At 42.1% G+C, this 22,777-nt stretch overlaps 1 long non-coding RNA gene across 4 annotated transcripts in view; it reads left to right on the top strand.

The window, feature by feature from the left end:
* Positions 1–8,318, top strand: part of LOC139153476 (uncharacterized) — a 40,110-nt gene extending 31,792 nt beyond the window's left edge. For all 4 annotated transcript variants that reach the window (XR_011556837.1, XR_011556838.1, XR_011556835.1 and 1 more), the window contains 2 exons: positions 4,813–5,001; positions 5,396–8,318. This is a non-coding gene — a long non-coding RNA (uncharacterized lncRNA). The remainder of the gene's footprint in view (positions 1–4,812; positions 5,002–5,395) is intronic.
* Positions 8,319–22,777: the final 14,459 nt, after the last annotated feature.

The following is a 22,777-nucleotide window of genomic DNA, read 5'->3' as shown; positions in this document are numbered from 1 at the left end:
GATATTAAAATAGGAACATGAGTGATTTTAAAACATGAACAGTTACATTTACAGAAATGTATTAATGTATAAGAGATGGCTCTAATAATCAGTTATCAAGAGCCGACCTATGTTAAACAGTGCAACCCAATCCTGAAGTCTGTGTACTCAGAAGTAAACCTCACTGAGTTTAATATACTCCCAGAATGACAGGATTATTATCCATCCATCCACATATCCATCTAGCTATATTAAGCCACATCTGTAATACTTTTGGAAATGTGGGGCCATGCTTTTCAGATCCAATAAATAAGACAAGATATTGCTTCTGCATTTACAGACCTGTTTTTCAAGTGTACCTTTCTCCATTTTATCCAGAAGTGACCTTTAACAAACAAACAAAAAAGAAAAATATTGAGATCTTAGCATGGACCCTTTGGCAATATGCAAAGAAAATATAGCATATATTTCTGTGGAGAAGTACACAAACTCTTATAATTTAAATGAAAGATATATTTATTTCCATTTCTCAAAATGGAGTCAAAAGGCCTTTTGAGTCACAAGACTCTTTTGTGCATGTACAAGCAGTGTGCAGGCAGTAGAAGGTTTAAGTGCCTGGCATGCTGAAACACACACCTGCAATGGTTTCCAAAGATTAAATGCATGTTGCAGGTAACCACATAACTCTTTGGGGCTTTACTTCTTTTTGGCTTCATCAATATACATGCCCGCCTGGCAATCTCAGTTAGTTCAGCACTGAAATAGTTTAAAGTTGCCAAGATGAGAGGGGAACATACAGCACCAGTTGCGGAATGTAACAGAAGCCAATACTATACGTACAATTCAGGCAGCACAAAAGCAGATTATTCATTCAGTCATGTTCTCAGTGTTTTCAACTTTTACATGTAGCATCCTGTGCACTAAAACCTTCTTTTTAAAAATATAAGTCACAGGTGCATTGCCAATAAATCTTGAGATTAGTCCTCATAAAGAGGATTTTCAGAACAGAGAATTGCAACTAACTAAGTATCTCCAGTAATGGTGGGTTGCTATTGGTTCACCCTGGTTCGGGCGAACCAATGGGGGTGGCAAGAAGCTCCGCCCACCCATCCAGAGTCATCAAAAGTGCTCTGTGCATGTGCAGAAATGGTGCATGTATGCAAAGCGCATGTGTGTGCTGCTATTCCCTAACCAGTAGCAAAGATAAGTGAAACACAATACTGATCTCCAGGAAAGAGTTACCCTTCTTCCAGAGGAGTCCCTTCGTTTCCAATCATGATATTACGATAATAGATCTGTTTAAGTCAAAAAGAGGTGAAATTGTGAGGGATACCGTATCTTTCATAGCATAACATGCACCAAAGTGTAAGATGCACCTAGATTTTAGAGGTGGAAAACAAAGAAAAAAGTATTCTGACCCAACTGGGGTAGTAATATATTATTTGATAAAGTACCAGTGTAGCAAAATACTTTTTACAAATATGTATACTTTTTACAAACATATACACTTTTTACAAACTTCAAACTTGACAGCTTTAAGTCTTGTGGACTTCAACGCCCAGAATTCCTCTTCCAGTCATGCTAGCTCAGGAATGGGAATTGAAGTTCACAAGTCTTAAACTTGCCAGGTTTGAATACCTTGAACCCCAATCCCTAATCCAGGAGTCTTCAAACTTGGCAGTTTACAATAAAAGACTTCTGGACTTCAACTCCCATTCCTGAGCTAGCATGACTGGAGGGAGGATTCTTGGAGTTGAAGTCCACAAATTATAAAGTTGCCAGGATTGAAGGCCCCTGGGTTAGGCATTAGAAGTGCAAGAATCTTCAAACTTGGCAAATTTAAGACTGTGTACTTCAACTCTCAGAATCCCCCTTCCAATCATGCTATTCTGAAATAGAAGTTGAAGTCCACAAGTCTTAGCTAGGTTTGAAAACCTTTGCACCCCTAATCCTTAACCCAGGGTTCTTCAAACTTGGCAACTTTAAGACTTGTGGATTTCAACTCCCATCCCTGAGCTCGTCCTCCTCTAACTATGGCCACTTTGCTCTTTGAATTTCCCAATGCTATTTACAAAGAACCATAAAGATTATCACCAGAAATTCACAAAAGGAAGATCAAAGAGAGAGATAGCGAAGTTACCGTACTTCTCTCACCTGTTGGAATGGGCAGAGCATAAGCGATCGAAATGGCAGCTTCACCGGAGAACGCAAGAGTGCAGGCAAGGGAAACAGTGTCTTTCCTTCCTAGTCACCCAGCAATCCAAATGAGTCTGCCTGTGGCCATACTGCTGCTGATTCTGGCTAAAGCATGGGGAGTCATCCTATTGCCTGTGTGTCTTTCCTCCTTCCTTCCTTCCCTGTTAGTTGGCTGACTAGAGCTGCAATGGGGGCAGCAGCTCTTCAGGCAGTCTGGGAGCAAGCTTTGTGCAGGAAGGACAGCAGCATTTTTCAGGCAGCAGCAGCAGTGGGGAGAGGTCACTTCTGGCAGCAATAGTGGAAGCGGCTGCTCTTCCTAAGGCAGGTGAGAGGCGGAGGGGGGCTTAGATGGCCAAGTGTGGTAGGGGTCCTCAGTCCTCAGCTAACAGTTCCACAGACCTCGTTGAGCTAATGAGACACCTTTTAGATCTGGCCACAAAGGATATGAATGTCGCTATAAGAGGTTTTAATATTTTTATTGTAATCAGCCCAGAGTCCTTCAGGAATTGGGCGACATATAAATCAAATAAATAAATAAGTAAATAAATAAATAAAGTAAATAAATTGTGAGGTAAGAGCTCCATCTCTAGGCTATAGCAGCTGAGTCTTTTGGACCAAATCAAGCCTACCAGCCCGGTATTGCCTATCAGACATGGAGTAGAATGAATCTAACTCTGTACCCATTTAGTTATCTATATTTGACCCCCTCACCAATAATTTTATTAAAACCACTCCCACCCTTTCTTGTGATATTTCTATGTCACTGTCACATCTTCTGTACCTCTTTAAAGTTAAATATTTTATATTAAATCCCACTAGAGTAATGTGATCTCCCAAAGTTAGTTTTTAAGGAAATATTAACTCTTCACAAAAAAGAAATATTTTGAAATTTGGTAAAGTTTGTTTTTTCATTACTGGGCTTTAAGATATAGTGAGTTAATAAATTAGTATAAGGATGTTCAGTAAAATACTTTAGCTTACCCTTATTACAATCAGCCCTGTAATAATAATCAATACCAAAAGTGTCAGAGAAATAGCCAATAGCAAAGGAGTAAGGATTTCATCCCTGTATTTTGGAATGCCCTGCACTGCTATCTGCAAGGTTAAACAAAGAGAAGCAAAATGAAAGATTTTCATGTAGTATTGCAACATTTTGTTATTCTCACTAATGATATAGAGGGCAACTTGTACTCATCAGTATATATCATGTTTTATTATCTTGAACTTAGAATCCTGGTTTATTAATGATTTATACTTTGCCATATCAGAGGTCCTTACCAATTCAAGTTTCAGAACTTTTGTGCCCTCCATGCAGTCTTGTTATTTTCCTTGGCAACTTTTCCCCATCTATCTTGTCTGCTGAATATCAGACAGATGGAAGAGTCAGAAGTCTTTATGCCAAAGCACCTCTTAGCCCCCCAAAACCTGACAAAATACCCATTTGGTTATATCAGGAAAGGGAAAAAACTCTACTTCACAGGCAGAATCTTTAAAATGGAAGTTCATAAATCAACTTTGGAATTATTAAAGTACAAATCATATGTTTTATAAAAGATACGTTTATAAGTTTGGGAAGGCCGGAAACAGAAGGGGGGGCATTTTTGTCCTCCCAGAGGTTCAAGGAAAGCCTCTACAGTCCAAGGAAGGCAAAAATGCCGCTCCAACCACCATAGTTCAGGAGGATGCCACACCCATACAGCAACTGGGCAGGGAACCCTTTGCTAAAAATTTTGAGTCCCATCCCTATTCTATGGGATTAATTATTAATATAATTATGGGAGAAACTGTAATTATCAGGGTAAAAAATATTTTTTAAAGTAGCCACGATTTAGGTAAATAAGCCCCAGTTTTATATTTATCTGCAATGCTGTGTATGCATTATTACAAAAAATCTCAATTAAAATAAAACTTATTTATTATTGTTTGAATATATGAGCCAGGGTGGCACAGCAGGTAGAGTGCTGTACTGCAGGCCACTGAAACTGACTTGTAGATCTGAAGGTCAGCGGTTCAAATCTCATCACCGGCTCAAGGTTGACTCAGCCTTCCATCCTTCCGAGATGGGTAAAATGAGGACCCGGATTGTGGGGGCAATAGCCGAGCTCTGTTAAAAAAGTGCTATTGCTAACATGTTGTAAGCCGCCCTGAGTCTAAGGAGAAGGGCAGCATAGAAATTGAATAAATAAATAAAAGATATGTACTGTACATTATTGCCTAGGTTTCATTTATTTTTACGTACTGTTTAGAAAGTTTTTGCCAAATTTATTATAAAATTCTTCTAAATATACTTATTACAAAATCCATTTTGACCCTTTACAATAGTGAGTCAAAATTCAAAAGCAGAAATTAAGTTGTTAAATCCGTCCAGAGACAATGGCCCATCATCATCTTGTGCAAGAAACATTTGACTCTTAACGTTGTTCTGTAAATCCTTTTTCTTTAAAAACCAGTTATCATCTTTAAATAAGAGATATTGCAGACTCAATTCTTCCAATCTATAAAAAGCTTTTGGAGGAAGGGGTATATTTGGGTCCACTTACCCTTTAAAAGCAACAGCTATTCTACCAATCCAGTAATTTTATCTAAAACCTCTGTTTTAATTCTGGTGAATCTCATTATGTTTTTCTTTGTTTTCAGGTTTCAGTTACTTTACCGTTGTGCTCTACGCCACTCTCCCCAGATGTAAGAACTTTACATAAATGCAGCATGTTGCTTTTGCTTGGGAAGAGACATGGAAATCATACAGAGAAATGGTGTTCGCACATTACTATAAGCAATCTAAAAGGGATTTACTCTAAAACAGTAATTGCTTTTACAGAAATGAAGGTACAGATAATTTACACCAACTTGGTCTCCTTGATTTCCCCTAAGAAACCAAGTCTTGATAAAACTCCTAAGATTGTACTTGTAATGATTACTTTAGGTTGTTTTTACCTCATCAGGGGCCATCTGCATTTTTCTGGAGCTTGCTGTTGGAGTATTGCTTCCATTCTTACTTGGCAAAAAGATCCCAATAGGAGAGAGTAACCTGTCCATCTCTGCTGATCTAATAAATTTTGTCAAGATAGAACTCATTGTATTGATTAGTTTAGGACAAGACTTCTGGATAATGGGTTCCTTGCAGTCTATTTTGAGGACACGCATAAATTTGACAATTAAGTATCTGAGAATCTTATTTGGAAAGATCCTTGTAAATAATTTTCTCCACTTATATTCAAAGGCATAACGTCGAAGAAGTAAATTATCTGCGGTTGACAAAAGATGAAATGAAGAGGGAGCAGAGGTTGAGTGTGCTTGATGCTCCCAATATGTCTCATCAGGCAACAGTTTGCTTAAAGTTTCAGATACCTCCGTAGTGACTATAAAGTTGCTTCCTCTAATTATTATGTGTTTGAGAAGCTTTTTCTTTCTTGATTCCTGAGACTCAAGTTCCTTCTCCAAATGTTTTTCTGCAATTTGTTCATTCTCCGGAGTTTTCTCTTTCGCCTGCTCATTGATGACAAATTGTTTTACATGGCCGTTGACAGGTCTCAGAATAAACATGACTTTACCAGGCTGTTCCTCACCTCCATCATCCACAACAGATGTCAAAGGGGGCAGCTTAGTTGGAAGATGTAAAACGGAGCGCTTCTGTAAGGAGTGAACTGGTTCTTGTTTTCTCTTATTCTCCATGTTTTCTTTTATTCTTTCTCTGAGAGCAACCTTTGGCCACCTTTTAAAATTCAGACCTTCTGAAAATTCCTGAGATGCTTCCTTTTGTATTTCTAAATCAGGAGTTTTTTCTTTGTTTTCTATTATTTTTTGTTTGAGAATCACCTTTGGCCAACTGTTAAACTTCTGAGTATCTGAAATTTCTTGATATGCCTCCTTTTGAATCTCCAATTTGGAAGTCTCCTCTTTGTTTCCCTTTTTACTTTTTGTGACTTTCAACCATCTCATACACTTTAGATCTTCTGAATTTTCTTTAGATGCTTCCTTTTTGATCTCCAACTGATGAGTTGTCTCTTTGTTGGCTACTTTGGTAGCCAGAGGCACTTGGTGCCCTGTAAGTTTCCACCGTTTTTCAGCCCTTGTATGTGAATTATGTTTTGTTTGATCTTCTGCAAGTTTTCCTGGTCTTTTTCCTATTTTTTGCCTCTTTGTTGGTAATCTAACAGCTGTGCCTTTTTTTCTTGGACTTTTTTGAAGCCAATGTTCTCTCTGTATCATATTCTGATGGTTCTTTAATCTTTCTTGATAGCTTTTAGTCCTCAAGCTGAAGTCCATCAAAGCTTCCAAAATTTCAGTTGTTAAATATTTTTGGAGTTCCAAGTCTTGAGTCTCTTCCATTTTGGTTATTTTTGCTTTGGGTCCCTCTTGTAGGACTTTGGATGATTCATAGTGTGTTATTACAAGATTTTCATGGGATCCCTTTTCATCCAAATATTCATGAGGATTTGATTTAGTTAATCTACTCCATAATTTTAAAGTTGATGATTTAAGAAATTCAATGGAATTATCAAATATCTGCTGAATATGCAGGTTATCAAAATTGATATTCCCTTTGCCAGATATATTTGAGGGTGGACATGGAAGTGGAAATCCATCCAAGCTTCCAAAATACACAAGAATTCCAAACAGGAAAATTTGGGTCACAGAAGGAGCAATACATCTCATGATGCTCATCTCCTCCTGCTCATTTACCCAACTGAAGGATGCCTTGGAATGTTTCAGCCAACAGCTGAAGAGATTCTATATGGTTATTCTATATGGGGGCTGCAGGATAATGCCACCTCTATGCCATCAGTTTAGCATCATTCCTGACATCATAGAGTTTCCACAACCATGGCAACCTTGTGGGTAGTGGCCTTTTTAAAAAAAAAAAAAAATTAGTTGATTTTATGATTAATGTTTTTGGGTCAGAGTCATAATAGGAAATGCTATCTGTTTCCATTGGAAAATCATATTGTAATGCCTGGCTATCATTTTCCAGCTTCTAAAACAAATTACTGCATTTTACTTATAGCTAGGAAAAAAGTGGCCCAAAGTAATTTAAATAGCTGAGTACAGCCTGATTTCCAAAGGAAGACTTAAAAAAATTCCCAGTTATACTGAAAAGCAATCTCTCCTGATTTCACATTTATCATACTTGGGGATGATAAACACTAGGGATATTTGTTGGATGGGAAGGAACATGATGATGGTATGTACAGTTAAGTGCCACGTCAAATAGAAATGCCATTTTATCAAATGTCCTAACTAATAAATGATTGCTGGTGGATTTGGGGTGATTAAGTCATCACATGCTCATCAGTTCACTATAATTGCTCTTGATACACATACCCTCCCAAGAATCTACCTTTGAAGAAAAGGAAGAACTAGTCCAAAAATAAATAATTAAGGACTCAATTTAATGACTAATTTAAATTACTTGCTGGCATAATACATAGCCTCTGTTTAAACATTGACTGATCTATATCCCCTGACAATTCTTACATAGAGAAACTTCTCTCACATAGAAATACAAGCATACAGACCCTAGCACCCCCTAAGAGTCTTTCTTATTCCTGAAAAGAAAAAGAGAACAATAGAGGATGAAAGAGAATTGGACATTAAACATATTTAGTCTTTTTTTTTTTTGGAAGAATGCTATCCTCTATTGGTAGCTTGCATTTTCTAGCTTCACCAACCAAATACTCTAAAATCAAGGAGAACCAATTTCCAGGATGGATAATGTGCTTAGGATAGAAGAGGATACTTATCTAGATAAGAAGGAAACAGAATATTTGTCACTAATCTGCTATTCTCCTTTCATGGTGAAAATTGCACAATATCTTCTTTTCTCCTAGAGGGTCTAGCTGTGAAAATGACAATTTGGTTGCCTAGAAAGAATTATTTTATATATAATCTATTTTGCTTAGATAATTATAAGAAAATTGTTTCTTGGAACAATTAATTCAATAGATTTATAAGAATCAAATAAGATGTAAATTTGATGACCAGCAATTAATGTAAAGGTTATTGTAATGTTTCAATATAAGATGGAGAAAAGTTATATTTTAAAAGGTTTTTGAATATGTAAGATATCATATGTTTCTACAGTCCTTTTCTAAATGAAAGAATATCTCCATTGAATGGTTACAAAATAAAAGAAAAAATTTGTATATGTTTGATAATAAGCTTGATTTGGTGTTGGAAACTATATTGTTTTTAATTCCATGCTGGAGAAAAGAAATATAAAAAATTTGTGACCAAAAAAAATCTTATGGTGTGGATAAAGGGCATGGATGATGCCCAGGTAACCCCTCTACAAACCACCTCGATCAATACTTGGACAGACCAAACAGTAGTAATAGCAGTGCTACACGTCAAATGGGCGGTGACTCCTCCTCCAAGCACATCAGAACACATGGAACCATTACACAAATTTGTCACTAGTGTTGGGCGAACCCAACGAAGTTCAGGTTCGGCGGGTTTAGCCGAACTTGGCGGCAGAGTTCGGGTAAGTTCGCCAAACCCGAACTGGAACGCAGACCCGAACCCGATTTGCCTGGTGCAAAGTATTTCAGCTTTACCCAAAGTGACACCCCTTGGAAGGAACATGCATTTAGGCTCTCAGTAACCATCTGTGCCAAAAATAATGTTTTTCGTGGCCAGCTGCATAGTTATACCATTGACAGAATTCGAACACAGAACATACAAAAATATTTCCATAAAAATAAACCTGGATATCTCAGCTTTTTCTAAATTGACACCCCATGGAAGGAACCTACATTTAGGCTCTCAGAAACCATGTGTGCCAAAAATAATTGTTTATGTGGCCAGCTGCGCAGTTATACCAATGACATGATTTGAACACAGAACACAAAAAAATGTTTCCATAAAAATAAACCTGGATATCTCAGCTTTTCCCAAAGTGACACCAATTGGAAGGAACACGCATTTAGGCTCTCAGTAACTATCTGTGCCAAAAATAATGTTTTTCGTGGCCAGCTGCATAGTAATACCATTGACAGGATTCGAAAACGGAACACACAGAAATATTTCCATAAAAATAAACCTGCATATCTCAGCTTTTCCTAAATTGACACCCCATGGAAGGAACCTGCATTTAGGCTCTCAGAAACCATCTGTGGCAAAAATAATTGTTTATGTGGCCAGCTGCGCACTTATACCAATGACAGGATTCGAACATAGAACACACACAAATATTTCCATAAAAATAAACCTGGATATCTCAGCTTTTCCCAAGGTGACCTCCCTTAGAAGAAACATGCATTTAGGCTCTCAGAAACCACGTGTGCCAAAAATAATTGTTTATGTGGCCAGCTGTGCAGTTATACCAATGACAGGATTCAAAACATAACTCACACAAATATTTCCATTAAAATAAACCTGGATATCTCAGCTTTTCCCAAGGTGACACCCTTAGGAAAGAACATGCATTTAGGCTCTGAGTAACCATCTGTGCCAAAAATAATTGTTTTTATGGCCAGCTGCACACTTATAGCATTGACAGGATTCGAACACAGAACACACACAAATATTTCCATTAAAATAAACCTGGATATCCCAGCTTTTCCCAAGATGACAATCCTTGGAAGGAACATGCATTTAGGCTCTCAGTAACCATCTGTGCCAAAAATAATGTTTTTCGTGGCCAGCTGCGTAATTATACCATTGACAGGATTCGAACACGGAACACACACAAATATTTCCATAAAAATAAACCTGGATATCTCATCTTTTCCCAAGACGACATCCTTTGGAAGGAACATGCATTTAGGCTCTCAGAAACCATCTGTGCGAAAAAAATAGGTTTTTGTGGCCAGCTAAGCAGTTATACCAATGACAGAATTTGAACACAGGACACACACCAATGTTGCCATAAAAATAAACCTGGATATCTCAGATTTTCCCAAGGTGACACAGCTTGGAAAGAACATGCATTAACGCTCTCAGAAACCATGTGTGCCAAAAATAATTGTTTATGTGGCCAGCTGCGCAGTTATACCAATGACAGGATTCGAACACAAAACACACACAAATATTTCCATTAAAATAAACCTGCATATCTCAGACTTTCCCAAGGTGACACCCCTTGGAAGGAACATGCATTTAGGCTCTCAGTAACCATCTGTGCCAATAACAATGGATTTTGTGGCCAGCTGCGAAGTTATACCATTTACCGGATTCGAACACAGAACATACACACAAATATTTCCATTAAAAAACCCTGGATATATCAGCTATTTCTAAATTGACAATCCTTGGAAGGAACCTGCATTTAGCCTCTCAGTAACCATCTGTGCCAAAAAAATTGTTTTTGTGGCCATCTGCACGCTTATACCATTCATAGGATTCGAAACATAACTCACACAAATATTTCCATTAAAATAAACCTGGATATTTCAGCTTTTCCCAAGGTGACACCGCTTGGAAGGAATATGCATTTAGGTTCTCAGTAACTATCTGTGCCAAAAATAATGTTGTTCGTGGGCAGCTGCGTAGTTATACCATTGACATGATTCGAACACAGAACACACACAAATATTTCCATAAAAATAAACCTGGATATCTCATCTTTTCCCAAGGTGACACCCCTTGGAAGGAACATGCGTTTGGGTCACAGTGACCATCTGTGCCAAAAAGAATTGTTTTGGTGGCCAGCTGCATAGTTATAGCATTGACAGGATTCGAACACAGAACACATACAAATATTTCCATAAAAATAAAGCTGGATATGTCAGATTTTCCCAAGCTAATACCCCTATGAAGGAAAATGGATTTAGGCTGTTGGTAACCATGTCTGCCAAAAATAATTGTTTTGGTGGCCAGCTGCATAGTTATATCATTGACATGATTCGAAAACAGAACACACACAAATATTTCCATAAAAATAAACCTGGAAAACTCATCTTTTCCTAAATTGACACCACTTGGAAGGAACCTGCATTTAGGCTCTCAGAAACCATGAGTGCCAAAAATAATTGTTTTCTTGGCCAGCTGCGTATTTATACAATTGACAGGATTCGAACACATAACACACAAAAATATTTCCATTAAAATAAACCTGGATTTATTTATTTATTTATTATTTAGATTTGTATGCCGCCCCTCTCCGAGGACTCACAGATTTTCCCAAAGTGACACCCCTTGGAAGGAACATGCATTTAGGCTGTCAGTAACCATGTGTGGCAAAAATAATTGTTTAAGTGGCGAGCTGCGCAGTTATACCAATGACAGGATTTGAACACAGAACACACAAACATTTCCATAAAAATAAAACTGGATATCTCAGCTTTTCCCAAGGTGACACCCATAGTTCCCTGTAAGCTGCGCAGTGCGCTATAGCGCAGAGGTTTCTACTCATCGGCCCGGGAATTTCAAATTTAGCGCGGAGGACCGACCTCCGTGCTGGAATTTGAAATCAGAACGGTTGCTGCTCTACAACATAGGGCAGCAACAGTTCCTTAAGCAAAGGCGGGAAACAAAGTGCAAAGTGGCCAATCACAGGCCCGCTTTCTTCCCCGCCCCTTAAATCCTGGATTTTCTCCTCCCCGCCCTCCGGCAGCCAAACGGTTGTTTAGCTGACGTCGCGTAAGGTAAGAAAATCGGGCCTCTAAGCCTCAGTGGGGTGGGGGTTGCCGCCGGACTGCCGAGACGGGTGAGGCAGGGCTGGTGGCGCAGCCCACCGCTAGGCCTCTAAGCCTCGGTGTGTGTGTGTGTGTGGGTTGCTGCCGACCGGGTGCCTCGTCGGTGTGCGTGTGTGGGGTTGCCGCCGCCCGCTGACTGCCGAGAGTGACGCAGCAAAGTAAGAGGGCTGGTGGCGCAAGGCCTCTAAGCCTCGGTGTGTGTGTGGGGGGGTTGCCGCCGACCGGGTGCCTCCTCGGTGTGCGTGGGTGGGGTTGCCGCTGACTGCCGAGAGTGACGCAGCAAAGTAGGGCTGGTGGCGCAGCCCACCGCTAGGCCTCTAAGCCTCGGTGTATGTGTGGGGGTGTTGCCGCCGACCGGGTGCCTCGTCGGTGTGCATGTGTGGGTGTTCTAGGCCTCTAAGCCTGGGGGGTGCTGACGACCGGGCGTGTTACCTTTCTGCGGGGCCCTCTTACTTGCGCCTTCCGACTTTTCCGGCAGCTGCAGCGCTCCGCCTGGCTGGAGTTTCCCTTGCGGAGGCCGCGTATGAGCTTTGGGGCCCGGAGGGAGGAAGGGTGGCTGGCCGGCAGCAGCGGCACCGGGAGTAGCCGCCTCACAGCTGACCACCTTGCCGCTGCCCCACAGCTAGTCAGAGTGCCGCTGCTGCCGCCAGCCACCCTTCCTCCCTCCGGGCCCCAAAGCTCATACGTGCCCGCCGCAAGGGAAGCTCCAGCCTGGCGGAGCGCACGGCAAAATAAGAAGAAAAGATCCCGCGGATCACAGCTCACAGCTGACATTTTCTTCGCCCAGCTCGAGCTTTCCTTGCGGCAGCCGCGTGTGAGCTTTGGGGCCCGGAGGAGGGCGGCAGCAGGAGGGTGGCAGCATCGGCACCGGCACCAGGGCGGGCAGTAGCCGTGAGACGGTGGCACGGTGGTCGGCTGCGAACTCCAGGACAGAGGCACCGATGCGGCGTTTGGACGTGTTGCTACACGCCGTACATGCTGGCGTTGCCTGGCTGGCACTTGCCTCCTGGCTGGGCCGGGACGGAGGCTCCAGCCCCATGCCCAACGCAACGCCAGCATGTACGCTGTCTAACACATCCAGACGCCACGTCGGTGCCTCTGTTCTAGCCGCCGCTATTACCCGGTGCCGCCGCCGCCGCCCTCCTGCCGCTGCCCTCCCGCTGCTGCCGCCGTCCTCCCGCTGCCGCCAGCCACCCTTCCTCCCTCCGGGCCCCAAAGCTCACACGCGGCCGCCACAAGGGAAGCTCCAGCCGGATGTAGCGCACAGCAAAATAAGAAGAAAAGATCCCGTGGAAAGGCGGGGGGGGAGGCGCGCCTCACAGCTGACATTTTCTTCTTGTTTTGCGCTGCACTCCGCCCGGCTCGAGCTTCCCTTGCGCAACGCAACGCCAGCATGTACGCTGTCTAACACGTCCAGATGCTGCGTCGGTGCCTCTGTTCTAGCCGCTGCTATTGCCCGGTGCCGCCGCCGCCGTCCTCCCGCCGCCGCCCTCCCGCTGCTGCCGCCGTCCTCCCGCCGCCGCCTTCCTGCTGCTGCCGCCGTCCTCCCGCTGCCGCCGGCCACCCTTCTTCCCTCCGGGCCCCAAAGCTCACACGCGGCCCCCACAAGGGAAGCTCCAGCCGGACGGAGCGCACGGCAAAATAAGAAGAAAAGATCCCGCGGAAAGGCGGGGGGGGAAGGCGCGCCTCACAGCTGACATTTTCTTGTTTTGCGCTGCACTCCGCCCGGCTCCAGCTTCGCTTGCGGCGGCCGCGTGTGAGCGGCACCGGGAGTAGCCACCTCACAGCTGACCACCTTGCCGCTGTCAGCTGCTGCGGCCGCCTGGTGTACGAAAAAGAGAGAGAGAGAGAGAAAGAGATAGCAAGAGAGGGAGAGAGGGGGGAGAGAAAGAGAAAGCAAAAGAGAGAGAGAGAGAGACAGCAAGAGAGGGGGGGAGAGAAAGAGAGGAAGCAAAAAAGAGAGAAAGAGGGGGGAAGGAGGGAGAGGGAAGGACATGGAGGGAGGGAAGGGGGGAGATAGAAAGAGCAAGAAAGAGGAAGGAACAGGAAGGAAGAGAGAAAGAAAGAGGAGAGAGAGGGAAAGAAAGAGGAAGGAAGGGAGAGGGGGAAATAGGGAGGGAGAGATAGAAAGGAAAGAGGGAGGATGAGCTAGAAAAGAAGGAGAGGGGGGAAGTAGGATAGAGAGAGGGAAAAGGAAGGGAGAGATAGAGGCAGGGGGAGAGAAAAATAGAAAGGAAAGGGAGAGAGGAGAGGGGGCAGCGATTATTTTTTTAAAAACGAATAATGATAAAATAATTACTTTTATCCTTTCCTGGTCTTCTAGGGTTAATCAGTAAGACTTTCTTGAAAATTAAAAAGTAAAGCACTAGCTCAAGCTATTTGACTAAATGTATTTCAATTTTCTCTGTACAGTATTCAATTTCTTCCTAGGACAAGAGAGATTCCAAACATTGAAGAGAAAGGGAGAGAAAGAGGGAGAAAGGCAGGGAAAGAAAAATTATTTCTGTGCTCAAGGCAGGACGACTAGAGAAGGTGAACATTAATCACCTTTTCAAAGTTGGTGTCATTTTTTATTGCAATGTTATACTTTCCAGATCATCATCCCTGAAAATGTACAATGCAAAAATTATATTTAACCTGCTGTTTTCGTCCTTGGGTCCTTTTAGATCCAAAACAAAATTGTAAAAGAACTTTCCCTGCATGTCTGAAACTTGAAATTACATGACTTTATCTCATTTGAGGGGTTCTTTCTAAGGGGTGTGTGTGTTTTGCTTGTTTAGTTTTTGCTGGGCAAAAATACTTACATTTGCATTCATGCTGGTGCTTTTAGACCCGGAGTAAAAAAGTTTGGTTCTAGCTATTGGAAGTGGTTTTTTGAATACTTTTTTCTGAACATTTCTGAACGTAATGTTTTTAATCTGAGACTGACTAAACCTAAAGTTCTCAAATACATCTTGGTATTACTAGAGGGAAAGATTTATAATTTGCAATGGCTGTTGTAAGAGGCTAATCCTAGATAGTTTGGAGTGTTGAATGATTACTGTGTATTTGAAAATAAACTATTGAAAATATAGAATTATGGATGCAAGAACTCACTCATTTGTGATAGCGCACACCCACACTTACTTTATTTATTTATACATACATACATACATACATACATACATACATACATACATACATACATACATACATACTTCTATGCTGCCCAGTCCCGAAGGGACTGCCGCTCAGACACTATACTTTTCTGCTCACCCCGAAAAAATATTAGAGGGAACATTGGTGACACCCCTTTGAAGGAACCTGCATTTAGGCTCTCAGTTATAGCATTGACAGGATTCGAACACAGAACACACACAAACATTTTCATAAAAATAAACCTGGGTATCTCAGCTTTTCTCAAGGTGAAACCCCTTGGGAGAAACATACATTTAGGTTCTCAGTAACCATCTTTGCCAAAAATAATGTTTTTCTTAGCCAGCTGCGTAGCTATACCATTGACAGGATTTGAACACAGAACACACACAAATATTTCCATAAAAATAAACCTGCATATCTCAGCTTTTCCCAAGGTAATACCCCTTAGAAGAAACATGCATTTAGGCTCTCAGAAACCATGAGTGCCAAAAATAATTGTTTTCTTGGACAGCTGCATAGTTATACAATTGACAGGATTCGGAAACAGAACACACACAAATATTTCCATAAAAATAAACCTGGAAAACTCAGCTTTTCCTAAATTGACATCACTTGGAAGGAATCTACATTTAGGCTCTCAGAAACCATGTGTGCCAAAAATAATTGTTTTGGTGGCCAGCTGCGAAGTTATAGCATTGACAGGATTTGAACACAGAACACACAGAAATATTTCCATAAAAATAAACCTGGATAGCTCAGCTTTTCCTAAATTGACACCCCTTAGAAGAAACATGCATTTGGGCTCTTAGAAACCATGTGTGCCAAAAATAATTATTTTGGTGGCCAGCTGCACACTTATAGCATTGACAGGATTCGAACACAGAACACACACAAATATTTCCATAAAAATAAACCTGGATATCTCAGATTTTCCAAGGTGACACCCCTCGGAACGAATATGCATTTAGGCTCTCAGTAACCATCTGTGCCAAAAATAATTGTTTTTGTGGCCAGCTGCGCAGTTTTACCATTGACAGAATTCGAACAGAGAACACAGACAAACATTTCCATAAAAATAAACCTGGATATCTCAGCTTTTCCTAAATTGATACACCTTGGAAGGAACCTGCATTTAGGCTCTGAGTAACCATGTGTGCCAAAAATAATTGTTTATGTGGCCAGCTGCGCAGTTATAACATTGACAGGATTCGAACACAGAACACACACAAATATTTCCATTAAAATAAACCTGGATATCTCAGATTTTCCCAAGGTTACACCCCTTGGAAGGAACATGCATTTAGGCTCTCAGAAACCATGTGTGCCAAAAATAATTGTTTATGTGGCCAGCTGCGCAGTTATGACATTGACAGGATTCGAACACAGAACACACACAAATATTTCCATTAAAATAAACCTGGATATCTCAGATTTTCCCAAGGTTACACCCCTTGGAAGGAACATGCATTTAGGCTCTCAGAAACCATGTGTGCCAAAAATAATTATTTTGGTGGCCAGCTGCACACTTATAGCATTGACAGGATTCGAACACAGAACACACAGAAATATTTCCCTAAAAATAAACCTGGAAAACTCAGCTTTTCCTAAATTGACACCACTTGGAAGGAACCTGCATTTAGGCTCTCAGAAACCATGTGTGCCAAAAATAATTGTTTATGTGGCCAGCTGCGCAGTTATAGCATTGACAGGATTCGAAGACAGAACACACACAAATATTTCCATAAAAACATGGATGTCTCAGATTTTCCCAAGGTGACTCCGCTTGGGAGGAACATGCATTTAGGCTGTCAGTAACCATGTGTGGCAAAAATAATTGTTTAAGTGGCCAGCTACACAGTTATACCAATGACAGGATTCGAACATAGAACATACACAAACATTTCCATAAAAATAAACCTGGAAAACACATCTTTTCCTAAATTGACACCACTTGGAAGGAACCTGCATTTAGGCTCTCAGAAACCATGTGTGCCAAAAATAATTGTGTTGGTGGCCAGCTGCGAAGTTATAGCATTGACAGGATTCGAACACAGAACACACACAAATATTTCCATTAAAATAAACCTGGATATCTCAGCTTTTCCCAAGAATACACCCCTTGGAAGGAACCTGCATTTAGGCATTCAGAAACCATCTGTGCCAAAAATAATTGTTTATGTGGCCAGCTGCGCAGTTATAGCATTGACAGGATTCGAACACAGAACACACACAAACATTTTCATTCAAAAAAACCTGGTTATCTCAGCTTTTTCCAAGGTGAAACCCCTTGGAAGAAACATGCATTTAGGCTCGCAGTAACCATGTGTGCCAAAAATAATTATTTTGGTGGCCAGCTGCACACTTATAGCATTGACAGGATTCGAACACAGAACACACCAAATATTTCCATAAAAATAAACCTGGATATCTCAGATTTTCCAAGGTGACACCCCTCGGAACGAACATGCATTTAGGCTCTCAGTAACCATCTGTGCCAAAAATAATTGTTTTTGTGGCCAGCTGCGCAGTTTTACCATTGACAAAATTCGAACAGAGAACACACACAAACATTTCCATAAAAATACACCTGGATATCTCAGCTTTTCCTAAATTGATACCCCTTGGAAGGAACCTGCATTTAGGCTCTCAGAAACCATGTGTGCCAAAAATAATTGTTTATGTGGCCAGCTGCGCAGTTATACCAATGACAGGATTCGAACACAGAACACACACAAACATTTCCATAAAAATAAACCTGGATATTTCAGCTTTTCCCAAGGTGACACCCCTTGGAAGGAACCTGCATTTAGACTCTCAGTTATAGCATTGACAGGATTCGAACACAAAATACACACATAAATATTTCCATAAAAATAAACCTGGATATCTCAGATTTTCCCAAGGTTACACTCCTTGGAAGGAACATGCATTTAGGCTCTCAGAAACTATGTGTGCCAAAAATAATTATTTTGGTGGCCAGCTGCACACTTATAGCATTGACAGGATTCGAACACAGAACACACAGAAATATTTCCCTAAAAATAAACCTGGAAAACTCAGCTTTTCCTAAATTGACACCACTTGGAAGGAACCTGCATTTAGGCTCTCAGAAACCGTGTGTGCCAAAAATAATTGTTTATGTGGCCAGCTGCGCAGTTATAGCATTGACGGGATTCGAACACAGAACACAAACAAACATTTCCATAAATATAAACCTGGTTATCACAGCTTTTCCCAAGGTGAAACCCCATGGAAGAAACATGCATTTAGGCTCTCAGTAACCATCTGTGCCAAAAATAATGTTTTTCTTGGCCAGCTGCACACTTATAGCATTGACAGGATTCGAACACAGAACACACCAAATATTTCCATAAAAATAAACCTGGATATCTCAGATTTTCCAAGGTGACACCCCTTGGAACGAACATGCATTTAGGCTCTCAGTAACCATCTGTGCCAAAAATAATTGTTTTTGTGGCCAGCTGCGCAGTTTTACCATTGACAAAATTCGAACAGAGAACACACACAAACATTTCCATAAAAATACACCTGGATATCTCAGCTTTTCCTAAATTGATACCCCTTGGAAGGAACCTGCATTTAGGCTCTCAGAAACCATGTGTGCCAAAAATAATTGTTTATGTGGCCAGCTGCCCAGTTATACCAATGACAGGATTCGAACACAGAACACACACAAACATTTCCATAAAAATAAACCTGGATATTTCAGCTTTTCCCAAGGTGACACCCCTTGGAAGGAACCTGCATTTAGACTCTCAGTTATAGCATTGACAGGATTCGAACACAGAACACACATAAATATTTCCATAAAAATAAACCTGGATATCTCAGATTTTCCCAAGGTTACACTCCTTGGAAGGAACATGCATTTAGGCTCTCAGAAACTATGTGTGCCAAAAATAATTATTTTGGTGGCCAGCTGCACACTTATAGCATTGACAGGATTCGAACACAGAACACACAGAAATATTTCCCTAAAAATAAACCTGGAAAACTCAGCTTTTCCTAAATTGACACCACTTGGAAGGAACCTGCATTTAGGCTCTCAGAAACCGTGTGTGCCAAAAATAATTGTTTATGTGGCCAGCTGCGCAGTTATAGCATTGACGGGATTCGAACACAGAACACAAACAAACATTTCCATAAATATAAACCTGGTTATCACAGCTTTTCCCAAGGTGAAACCCCATGGAAGAAACATGCATTTAGGCTCTCAATAACCATCTGTGCCAAAAATAATGTTTTTCTTGGCCAGCTGCGTAGCTATACCATTGACAGGATTCGAACACAGAACACACACAAATATTTCCATAAAAACAAACGTGGATGTCTCAGATTTTCCCAAGGTGACACCCCTTGGAAGGAACCTGCATTTAGGCTCTCAGAAACCATGTGTGCCAAAAATAATTGTTTTGGTGGCCAGCTGCTAAGTTATAGTATTGACAGGATTCAAACACAGAACACACACAAATATTTCCATTAAAATAAACCTGGATATCTCAGCTTTTCCCAAGGTGACACCCCTTGGAAGGAACATGCATTTAGGTTCGCAGTAACCATGTGTGCCAAAAATAATTATTTTGTTGGCCAGCTGCACACTTATAGCATTGACAGGATTCGAACAGAGAACACACACAAACATTTCCATAAAAATACACCTGGATATCTCAGCTTTTCCTAAATTGATACCCCTTGGAAGGAACCTGCATTTAGGCTCTCAGAAACCATGTGTGCCAAAAATAATTGTTTATGTGGCCAGCTGCGCAGTTATACCAATGACAGGATTCGAACACAAAACACACACAAACATTTCCATAAAAATAAACCTGGATATTTCAGCTTTTCCCAAGGTGACACCCCTTGGAAGGAACCTGTATTTAGGCTCTCAGTTATAGCATTGACAGGATTCGAACACAGAACACACACAAACATTTTCATAAAAATAAACCTGGGTATCTCAGCTTTTCTCAAGGTGAAACCCCTAGGAAGAAACATACATTTAGGTTCTCAGTAACCATCTTTGCCAAAAATAATGTTTTTCTTGGCCAGCTGCATAGCTATACTGTTGAATCCTATGTAAATAGTTGGTTCCCTGAAAAAACGCTGTCTCTGTGCAGAACCGGAAGTCGCGCCTGATTGGCTCAGGTGCTGACTGTTCTCTTTTGGCGGGAGGCGCAAAAGTATAAAAGAGCGGCTGCTCTCCATGTAAAGCCAGACGTGTTCCCGCTGATTGTCACTTGTCTTAAGAGCTGAATAAAGGAACCGTCTTGTTTAATCCTTGTCTCTGGACTCTTCACTGGCGACGACGGACGGAAGAACCACGCGTGCAAGATGAACAACCTTCAAATCGGCCGGGCTCCTGAGTTCTTCGATCCGGAGAAATCCTCCTGGGACGCCTACATGGCCAAGTTCGAGATCTTCCTCGAAGCTGCCGGAATGAGGGACGCTGACGCCGAACGGAAGCGGGCAATTTTCCTGAATTACTGCAGCCCAGAGATATTCGATCTCGCCCAGACTCTCACCGATCCGCTTCCAGCCAAATCCATCGCTTGGGACGTCCTGCAAACCAAGCTCGCGAGCCATTTCAAGCCTACGAAACCAGCCGTCGTTTTCCGGCACCAGTTCTCAAGAATGGCCCAGCTCGAATCCGAATCCATTAACCAGTTCGCTACGCGTCTTCGAACGGGGCTGTCTAAATGTAAGTTCGACAGCCCGGAAGCTCGCCTCACTGATGCCCTAATCTTCGGCATGAGAAATGCCATGGTCCGAAACAAGCTCCTCACCGAAGACGAGCCGTCTCTCCAGGGAGTAATCAAGCTGGCACAAACCGCAGAGGTCGCCGACGCTGCTGCCAAAGAGCTGAAGGAGCAGGACAAGAGGGAAGTCGTCGCCAAGATCGACTCCACGGTTTCCCGCGCAGAGGCCCCAGACGACCTCAGCCCACCAGCCCTCAACGAGGACAGCTGTTTTCTGCTGCAACAGGACCAGCCGAAACAACCCAGATACCCTCGCCCCGGCGCCCCCTGCTCCGGCTGCCGAGGAAACCATCCGCGCCAACGCTGCCCTTTCCGGGACGCCATTTGCCACCGCTGCAACCGACGCGGCCACATCGCCGAAGCCTGCAGAGCACCCTTGCCTGAGGAATCTTTTTCCACACCTCGTCCTCCTCATTTCCAGACCCAAACACCTCAACCGCGCGAAAACCGGTTTCTTCGGTTTTCCGGCTAACCGCGACTACTTAAGAGGTAACAATCAATTTTCTGTAAATAGCACGGAAACGAAAAATGGGAGCAAGATTTTAATCTCACTGCTCCTAAACAACAAGCCATGCACTATGGAACTTGACACGGGGTCTAAATACACCATTATGCCATGGGAAAAGCTTATAATGTACATGCCTAGCCTCTCAAAGTCTGATCTTTTACAAACTTCATTGGTAATTAGAGATTTTCAAGGGGGGATAATACCTGTACTGGGCCAAGTGAATGTACCTATTATGTTTAAAACTGTTAAATGTACCCTTCCTATGGTTGTTGTTGCAGGGGCTAGACACTCTCTCCTGGGGTTGGCTTGGATGGAACCATTGGGAATTGAAATTTCTGGTATTTGTACTGTTAACTCTGATAGCATTCCAAATTTCTTACAGGAATTCCCAGAGGTGTTTAGCCCCACCTTGGGATCGTATAAAGGGCCTCCTATCTCCTTTTCTATTGACCCCAAGGTTCCTCCTGTCCAGCTCAAACCACGCAGGGTACCCCTCCCGCTCCTTCCCAAGCTTGACCTACAGCTAGATAAGCTCATAACCCAAGGCATTTTAGTTCCTGTAGAGCAGGGGCCTTGGGAAACACCCATAGTCACGCCTCTTAAGCCTGATGGCTCTTTGAGGGTTTGCGCTGACTATAAGTCAACGCTCAACAAAGCCCTCCAACATCACCCTTACCCCATTCCAGTGGTACAACAGCTCCTTCACTCCCTGGGGGAAGGGAAAGTATTCGCAAAAATCGATTTAGCCCAAGCTTACCAGCAACTCCCTGTCAATGAACCGACAGCACTTGCACAAATCATTGTCACCCACAGGGGTGCGTTTAAATGTACCAGATTACAATTTGGAGTAAGCATAGCCCCTGGGATTTTTCAAAGCATAATGGAACGTTTGTTGTCAGGAATTAAAGGGACTATTCCCTATTTTGATGACATTTTAATTTCAGGAGAAAACCAATCTCAACTCAGCAAAAGAATAAGAGAAGTATTACATAGGCTACAAGATAAGGGGCTAAGGATCAAACCTGACAAATGTGTGTGGGGAACCAGCAGTGTAGACTTCTTAGGATATAGAATCGATGGAGAAGGCATCCACCCCACTACTGAAAAATTAAAAGCCATCAGGGAAGCCCCAGAGCCCCAGAATAAAACAGAATTGCAGGCATTTTTAGGCCTTCTAAACTTTTACTCTGTTTTTTTAAAACAGAAGGCAACAGCAGCAGAGCCTCTACACCGGCTGCTTCAGAAAGGAACCCCTTGGACATGGGGGAGAACTGAGCACGAAGCCTTTTCACAAATAAAGCAATTGTTAACTTCCACAAGTGTAGTAGTCCAGTATAGCACCTTGCTACCCGTCAGGCTTACGTGCGATGCGTCCCCATATGGCGTGGGAGGGGTCTTGGCACATGTTTTGCCGAATAATGCAGAGGCCCCAATTGCTTTCTTTTCCAGAACAATGACCAATATTGAGAGAAATTACAGCCAACTAGATAAGGAGGCTCTAGCGTTAGTGGCTGGGGTGAAGAAGTTTCATAACTATCTTTTTG

The sequence above is a fragment of the Erythrolamprus reginae genome, chromosome Z, assembly GCF_031021105.1.
Source record: "Erythrolamprus reginae isolate rEryReg1 chromosome Z, rEryReg1.hap1, whole genome shotgun sequence".
NCBI classification, from domain to species: Eukaryota; Metazoa; Chordata; class Lepidosauria; order Squamata; family Dipsadidae; genus Erythrolamprus; species Erythrolamprus reginae.
The sequence above is the reverse complement of the archived record's forward strand: the minus strand, read 5'-3'. Positions and strand labels throughout refer to the sequence as shown.